Source organism: Suricata suricatta, chromosome 10, assembly GCF_006229205.1.
Source record: "Suricata suricatta isolate VVHF042 chromosome 10, meerkat_22Aug2017_6uvM2_HiC, whole genome shotgun sequence".
NCBI classification, from domain to species: domain Eukaryota; kingdom Metazoa; phylum Chordata; class Mammalia; order Carnivora; family Herpestidae; genus Suricata; species Suricata suricatta.
This window is the reverse complement of record NC_043709.1, coordinates 86,976,913-86,986,143: the sequence shown is the minus strand read 5'-3', so window position 1 is coordinate 86,986,143 and position 9,231 is coordinate 86,976,913. Positions and strand designations below refer to the sequence as shown.

At 36.9% G+C, this 9,231-nt stretch overlaps 1 long non-coding RNA gene across 1 annotated transcript; it reads left to right on the top strand.

Moving 5' to 3' along the window:
* Positions 1 to 772: 772 nt before the first annotated feature.
* LOC115304137 lies at positions 773 to 6,653 on the top strand. The gene is made up of 3 exons (XR_003914321.1): positions 773 to 906; positions 6,264 to 6,345; positions 6,641 to 6,653. It is a non-coding gene; the product is annotated as an uncharacterized LOC115304137 (long non-coding RNA).
* Positions 6,654 to 9,231: the final 2,578 nt, after the last annotated feature.

Below are 9,231 nucleotides of genomic sequence, written 5' to 3'. Positions count from 1 at the left end.
ATGTCCTTGAACAATAGAGGTTAGTCCACTGGGGTAGCTCAGTCTTGAGGTTCTCCTTCCTTGACTGGAAGTTATAAAGCTTTATAGGTTAAGTATATGATATATGTATGTGCAAAAATGATATATTATGTGTTGGGTCTAGTACTTGACACATATTATATGTATGTGGCTCATGGATTGTACCCTTTACATATTGTATCTTTATTCTGTATTAGAAAGTGACAGCTTCTAGGTGTGTGTGTGTGTGTGTGTATGGAGTTTGGAACAGAATAAAGAGAACATCGAATTGATAATCAAATAATAAACATAGTAACTCCTTGTATTCAATAATTTTTATCCTTTCCAGAAAACATTTTTATTTAAAAAAAAAGTTTTATTTATTTCTTTTGAGAGAGAGAGCAAGCAAGCAGGGGAAGGGCAGGGAAGGAGAATTCCAAGCAGACTCTGTGCAGTCAGTGCGGAGCATGATGTGAGGCTCAACCTCAGTAATTGTGAGATCATGACCTGAGTGGATATCTAGAGTTAGACGCTTAACTGACCGAGCCACCCAGGTGTCCTCCAGTTTTCTTCTCTTCCCTTTCTCTCCTCCCCTTCCTCTTTCTTTTCTTTCTCTTTTTTTCTTTTTCTTCTTTTTATGAGAAAATGGAACCTTAGGGAAAATAAACGACTTGCTCCAGGGCACAAGGACAAGAAACAGAAGAACTGGGGAATTGAGTGTAAGACTGTATAAACCAAGGTCAATGTATCCACTGCTTGCCATGTCTAAGGAAAGTCAGTCATGTGCACCCATTCCCCATATAATTTCTTCATGAAGGAAGACTGTGTCTAATATGTCTCTTTCCACCTTCAAAAGAACTTTCTTTTGCCTTTGCAACATTCTCCAGATGAAAAGCACTGAGGATGAAGGTACTTTGGCCTTAATGCCCTATAGTTTAATCAGTAGCCTGTAGACACGGCAGCAGCAGATTAGAAAGCCCCACTCACAGGAGCTTTGTTCCTTTCACTTCCTGTAGTCTTGGCCCAGACTTGCAGACAGGTGCAGAGAAGGCGGGACTCTGCTCCTAGAAGAGGAACTCTGACATGAATACTTCACGTACCAAGCACCTAATGAGTCTTAAAATTGGTGTTATTTGATAGTGGTCATCCACAATGTTTTATTCTAGCCATTTAGTAATTTGCTCAGTTACTTGTTGCTAATTATGATCTTACTGGGTCATAGGGAGTTTAAAGTGACCTTGTTGTAGAGAGGGAGGGAGGCAAACCATAAGAGACTCTTAAATACAAAGAACAAACTGAGGGTTGGTCGGGGGGTGGGCAGAGAATTGGGGGATATGAGTGATGGGTTCTGAGGAGGGCACTTGTTGGGATGAGCACTGGGTATTGTATGTAAGTGATGAATCACAGGAATCTACCTCCAAAACCAAGAGCACACTGTATACACTGTATGTTAACCAACTTGACAATAAATTATATATATTTTTAAAAAGTGACCTTGTTTTTTATACCCTTTAAGATAGAATTCTGTATCCAGATTCATCTTAAAGAGAAAAAAAAAAACTATTAAGAGCATGGACTGCAGCCCATCACTCTCCTGTGAACTCTGTACATGATAGACCAGATTTCCAAGGTTGCATTGGGAGTAAGTCTTAGGGTCAAGTTCCCCTTACTGTTTTATACATGCTTTTTTTGTTATTGACTTAGAATGTTGAAATTGTGACTTTGGTGTGGATTAACCATGCTGAATTTCAGTTTTGTTTTCTGTGATTTAGAATTCAGTCATTGCTTTTCTCCACCTCGTTAACCCATAAATTAGGAGTTGACTGTATAGATCTATTGGTTGGAAAAGTTAACTGCTTCCAAACCATAGAGATGACTTCTCTGTATGACTTCAAATGCTAGTTTCAAGTATCAAAGAGTGTCCAGGCAAGCCAAGATGTCCTTGAACAATAGAGGTCAGTTCACTGTGGTAGCTTAGTCTTGTGGTTCTCCTGTCTTGACTGGAAGTTATAAAACTAGAGCCAGACCAAGACATTATCCCTTCTTCAGAGGAATCGTAAGTATAGATTAGTCAGGAATTAAATAAGTACCATTTGGCAAAGGCATGAAAAATGTCCTCAAGTCTTGAATATGTTTAAATGCCATAAATGGTGAAATTTTCAGCTTATTAAATATGAGGAAATGATTTAAATAATAAAACCCCAAACGTCAAACTCACTGCTGTTTTCTTTTCCCACCTTCAATTTCCAGCCAGGAAATAGTGTCATAGTAAAACAATCTTGTGGTTCAACTCCCTGCTGCAAAAGAAGTATATTCAAGTTATCTTAAACTAATTCTTTCAAATGAGTGTCTAACTGATGTTTAAAAACTTCTGAGGGAGATTTCATAAACTACTTTGGTAAATTCTAGCAATATTTGAATGACTTTGAAGTTAAAAGAGGGTTCCCAATATTTAAACTGACCTTCCTTGCTGATGTCAGAATATCATCCGTGAGTTTGTTTTGTGAATATTAGAGATGGAAAAGACCTTGATACAACATGAGAAATACTTAAAACAACATTTTTACATTTACTAAGTTATTTCTTGAAAGAAGTTTTATTTTCTTATTCTTTCAAATAGCTTTTAAATTTGTTCACTTAGGATTCTTATCAAATAAATTATATTTATGATATATAATCTTTATTTATGGTAGTATGTTAGTTTAGAAGGGTCTGAGGGCACTTTCTATCCTGAGATTTTGTGGGGTGTTTTTTAGTTATGATTGTGAATGGTGGGGTTATTCAAAAAAGCCCATTTTACCCTAAATGTTCTAGTTGTGTTTCTTGGGCTATAAATAGGGTAGATAAGATTTGGGCAAGACTGTGAACTTTCCATTGACTTTATTAGAACAGTGTTTTCCACTGGATATTCCTGAGGGGCAAGGCTGCATCTGATATGAGATTGGCTCAGCACAAATACTGTGTATATAGAGTAAACAGGAGAATGAAAGCCAGAACATGGGAAATGACAGACATTTGTAGGCCTAAAATAATATTTGTGGATTCATACCATGGTGGCCTGTCTAGTTTGTATGTGTGTGTGTGTGTGTGTGTGTGTGTGTGTGTACACACACACATATATATATATTCCTTGAGTGAACTTGTCCATTCTTGAAGTTTTATATATCATTTTCATGTTATAGATTTCCACATTTTTTTTTGTTCTTGCCTAGACTACCATTCTGAGAGTGTCTCTGTTTGGATTTTTAGGAGCACCCTATACTCTATACATCCAAAACGGAATCCTTTACTTAAACCTGTACTTTCCTATCTTAGTGAATAATGTCATCATTCATTCTTGCAGTTTCTCAAGCAAGAAACCTTTTTCCATTTCATATGCCTGTTTCAATTAGGGCTAGGTTTTACTCTAAGTCACAGAAAATCCCAATTAACAGTGGCTTAAGTGATACTGAAGTTTATTTTAGCACACATAAAATTTGAGTTGGACTAATAATTAGTTGGACTGATATGGTGCTCTATAACATGAGGGACAAAAGTTCTGTGTGTCTTATTGCCTTGTCATGGATGATGACATCTGAGTTCCAGGCAGTAGGTTGGAGGAAGGGAGAAAGAAGAGAGCAAAGGGCACACATGGTCACGTCATCAAAAAGATTTCCAGAAGCTGCTACCCAAACACCAATGCTTATCATCCCATTCATCAGAATTTAGTCTTGTGACTATACCTAGCTCAAAAGGAAAATGGAAGCTGCAGTCTCTATTCTGGGAAGTGATGAGCCAACCCCCAAACTGGAGACTCTATCACCATTAAAAAAGAGGAAAATGATTGTTGGGAGACAACGTTTTGGACTCCCAAATATCTGTGAACATACTGCTGATCATTCATCGAACACCATCAGTTCCTCCCTAGGGAAGATAACTCTCTAATTCCATTCAGTTACTTATCCAACTCAAAGTCCCTGATCTCTAGATATGCCTGGGTCAGATGTAGTTTCCTGTGGTTGTAAGACACTGCTTTGTAAGCCCTCATAATCCAATGGTAGAGAATGAGTAGACTAACTTTTATAAAGTTTCTCATTTGGAAAAGAGGGAAATGAGAAAGGCATAGACCTCACTATCCATAGCACTTATCAAACTCTGCTGGACAGGAATTAGGAAATCTTTCTTCTCTGGTATTAGAGAAGCTCCTTCATTCATCTCTCTGGTAGCTCTTGGCTTTACTGTCTGAAGGGAATTCCCTAGTGCATATTCTCTGTGACTCCTGACTTTGTCCTTTGGGAGCTTCATCCCCCCGCCCCCCTTTTTTTTTCTTTCTACATTAGAATTAATTAGTTAATTATCTTTTAGATTTCTTTTTGGGAACTTCGCTGTAACTTCATCCTTCTCCATGGTTGCATTGTAGTGTATGCACCTTGAAGATCAAGTATTTCATAGTTGCTGTCGTGTTGGGATAGATTAGGAGCCCAGGGGGGCTTTGTAGGAAGGATGGGGAAGTGGAAAGACATATAGCAATGGATTTGCCTAGAAAAATCTGTAAAAGTGACCCAATGATGGTATTTCTGGGAGCATTAACATTTAAGAATTAGATGGACGGAGGAAAGAAAATGATTCGGAATAGAACAGAACTATGAAATTATGAAAATGTGATGTAATATAAGTCATGAGAAGAGAATTTCTAAAAGGACGGTGTGTTTCAAAATACATATATTTTATGGTGGACAAAAAATTCATGCAAGTTGAAATGTCCATAAGGCTTGGTAATGAGGAGTCCTTTGAGACCTTGTGATGCAAGAGTAGTTTTACTGGACAGCTGATGGGGTAGGAGTGTAAGGAAGAAGCAGAGATAGTACGTTTGAAATTGATTATAAAGAGAATGGGAGGTTTGGGAGAAAATCAGAAAGTTGAAATTCACTCAAATTTTCATATTTTTTGGCTTTACATTTCATTTTATTATTATTTTAAGTTATTATTATAATTTTTAAATTTACATCTCAGTTAGCATGTAGTGCAATAATGACTTCAGGAATAGAATGCAGTGCCTCATCCCCTACATATAACACCCGGCGCTCACCCCAAGTGTCCTCCTTACTGCCCCTGGCCCATTTAGCCCACCCCCCACCCACAATCCCTCCAGCAACTCTCAGTTTGTTCTCTGTAATTAAGTCTCTTGTGGTTTGTCTCCCTCCATGGTTTTATATTGTTTTTGCTTCCCTTCCCTTATGTTTACCTGTTTTGTATCTTAAATTCCACATATGAGTGAAATCATATATTTGCCTTTCTCTGACTAAATTCGCTTAGCATAATACACTCTAGTTCCATCCATGTTGTTGCAAATGGCAAAATTTCATTATTTTTGATTGCCAAGTAATATTCCATTGTATATATATATGCACCACACCTTCTTTATCTGTTCATCCATCAATGGACATCTGGGCTCTTTCCACTATTGTTCAAAGTGCTACTATAAACATTGGGGTGTATGTAGCCCTTTGAAATGGCACACTTGTATCCTTTGGATAAATGCCTAGTAGTGCAATTACTGGGTTGTAGGGTGGTTTTATTTCTAATTTTATGAGGAACCTCCATACTGTTTTCCAGAGTGGCTGCATCAGTTTGCATTCCCAACAGCAGTGCAAAAGTGTGCCTCTTTATTCACATCCTTGCCAACATCTGTTATTGCCTGGGTTGTTAATTTAAACATTCTGACTGGTGTGAGGTGGTGCCTCACTGTGGCAAATTCTCATATTTTTTAGGAAAGTATAATTTCACCTTGACATGTAATAAGGGAAATATGCAAATTCTTTTTTAAATTTAATTTTATTATTTTTTATTAATAGTTTATTACCAAGTTGGTTTCCATATAACACCCAGTGCTCTTCGCCACAAGTGCCCCTCTCCATGGCCATCACCCCCTTCAACTTCCTCCCTCCTTCTTCAGCCCTCAGTTTGTTCTCAGCATTCAAAGTTGTCTCATGGTTTGCCTCACTCCCTCTCCCTGACTCTTCCCCTGCCTTTTCCCTTCCCATGGTTTCCTGTTAGGTTTCTCCTGTTAGACCTATGAGTGCAAACATATGGTATCTCTCCTTCTCCTCCTGACTTATTTTGCTTAGCATGACTCACTCTAGGTCCATTCATTTTGCTACAAATGGCCAGATTTCGTTTTTTCCCATTGTCATGTAGTACTCCATTGTATAGATATACCACATATGATGCATATTCTACTCTATTCTGTCTCTTGGCTGTAGATGAGATGTGCTTTCTTATGGCAGGTGCACTGACTGGGAATTTCAGTTTCTTTTTCCTGCAAGGTAGTTGGAAGAGTTGAAGAGGAGCGCCTTGGCCAAAGCTCAGGTAATTTACACTGTAGAGTAAAACTGAAAGGCTGTGATAGCCATAAATATTTATTGGAGCGCATTATGTTGTAGCGAGATCAATCAAACATGACTATTCATTACGTACAAGGCACTGTGCCTGGGAAAAAGAAACTATCGTGATTCAGACTCTAGTGGTGCACGTGGTCAAGTTTAATGAAGTGGCTCTCATTGAAGTCCCTGATATAATGATCCATATAGCAAAATTCCTTTACGATTTGGTAGTGCCATTAGCTAGGTCTTTCATGAAAACATGACTTGTCTTTTCTTTCTAGGTGATGATACCGGGAAACATCCTTACACGTCTCCTGTGCATCAGGCCTTGCCAAGCACTTCACCTACATTTTCTCAGGATATTTTTACAATGTGTCTTTGAAGAGACTACTGTCATAATTTCACTGCTGAGATCAAATAACAGACTATTACATTTTTCTCTCCTTTCAGCTGCCAGGAAGCTTAGAGCAGAGTTTGAAACCCAATCATAGCAACTACAGTGACCTATTGTTTTGTTTTTTCTTTAAATGTAGAAGGACACTTATTTTGCTTTAGGTTCTAATCACTCTTAAACATTCAGATAGGAATGGCTCAAGTTTTTAAAGTTTATTTTGAGACAGAGAGAGAGAAGGAAAGTGTGTGGAGGAGAAGCACAGAGAGAGGGAGGGAGAGAGAATCTCAAACAGGCCCCACACTGTCAGTGCAGAGCCCAATGTGGGGCTTGAACACAGGAACCACCAGATCATGACCTGAGCCAAAATCAAAAGTCGGACACTTAACCAACTGAGCCACCCAGTACCCTTAGGATGGCACAATTTTAGTTTAGCGTTGCTGACCTTAAATATATGTATACACTCATCATATATGTAATTTACATTTATGTGTGCAGAAGGATTTTTTATATTATTTTCTTTAAATTTGTTCATCCTTATAAATAGTTGTATTTATCATTTTTTAGAGGTCAAATATATTTTTGAGGGGAAATGATACAAAAATTACATTTAACATTTAATTACATTCATATAGTGCCATTCTAATACAATTATTAATTGCTAATTTGGATCTTAGACTTTTGGTATTTTCACTAATTAAGTGATGACACAGACATCTATAACTTATGCTTCTTTAGCTCATTTTGTCTCTTTATACATATAATATTTGTAACCATGTAAGTCATTTTACATGTATGTTATTAGGAGAGTACTAGTTAGAATTGGATATTTAAAATATCCATGGAGCAAACAATTGTGAGAAAAAAATGATGCTTCATGTGTGAATTTTCCCAATAGATTTTAGTCTGGGGAAGCTTTTCTCTGATTGTAGATTTTGAATAATTTTCTTTGTTGTTAAAATATGGAATTATGAAATAGTTTTAAAACTATGCATTAAATATAACACTTTGACCTTTATTATGTTCTATAGAATTTCCATTCAGAAATTTTAATAAAATATTGCATAACATAACCTATATATGACTTTCAGGCTATCTATATGCATACAACTATCTGGCCAACTGTACTTGATCAACTTCAATAGTTGTAATTTACTACCTAAGAGATTTGGAAACTAACCTAATTTCCTCAAGTTTGTATTTAATTTAGACACATATATTAAGAATAGTAATTTATAATATAGGATACTTTCTCATGTCAATCATTATCCTTTATAACATGACTAAGGATGAATAACACTTTCAAGTTTCAGCATTGCATGAATTATTTTTGAGAAATTGATGATAGAGGTAATTTCCTTGAACTTGAAGGTTTTCCCAATTTAAAATAAGTTGGGACATTTTTCTCAATATACTGTAAACTGGAAGCCATATGTATTAGATTGGATTGTAAGTATTTCATACAACTGCATTAGTTAACCACTGGCCCACTGGGAGGGAAGACCCAGATAGGTCTCCAAATTGTAATTCCAGGACTAAATGACCCATCCCTCAGATCGCTATTCATTAATAAATCTGTAAGCAATTTTCTCATATACTTACTTTAGCAGTAAAATACATGAACAAAGAGCTCATTCTGTTAATAGTTACTGAGTATCGTCTATATACATGGTACTATGTTATACTTAAGGGGATAGAAGGATTCAGACTTAAATTCTACACTCAAATAGGTGTCAGCTTCATGGGGAAAATTCGACATGTTCATAAACGACATAAGGCCCTAGTAATAGGAGCAGACAAAGGGCCCTGGGACTTAAGGATTTATATTCCCCTAGGGCCCCTGGCTGGCTCAGTCAAAGGAGCAAGCAGCTCTTGATCTCGGGGTTGTGGGTTCAAGCCACATGCTGGGTGTAGAGATTACTTAAAAATAAAATACTGGGGCACCTATATGGCTTAAATGGTTGAGGTTTGGACTCTTGATTTTGGCTCAGGTCATGATCCCAAGGTCATAGGATTGAGTTCTGTGCTCAGTGAGGAGCCTGCCTATGATTCTCCCTCTCCCTCTGCTCCTCTCCCACTCACTGATCTCTCTCAGAAATAAAATTTTAAAAACCACTAAAAGTGAAATATTAAAAACAAAAGAATTTATATATCCTGAATAAATTTTTTTTGATCTGATCAAGTTAAAAGATCAGGTTAAAAGTGATTAACCATAGAATTTGAAAACCAACAAAACAGAAACACATACAACCTCCCCCCCATCCCATAATAATGATATAGCACATTTAAAAATGTAACTAGTTTATTGAACACAGTGAACTTGGTGGGCTACAAATACAAATGATTTGATTTTTTCTAACACTTCTGTGTCATGCTGAATTCTTTCTTTACATTGATTATCAACACCTTGTTCCTATCCCATATTTTCCAGTCACTTTCCATTATTAAAAATTCTGGATGGCCCAGGGTGAAGCATAGATC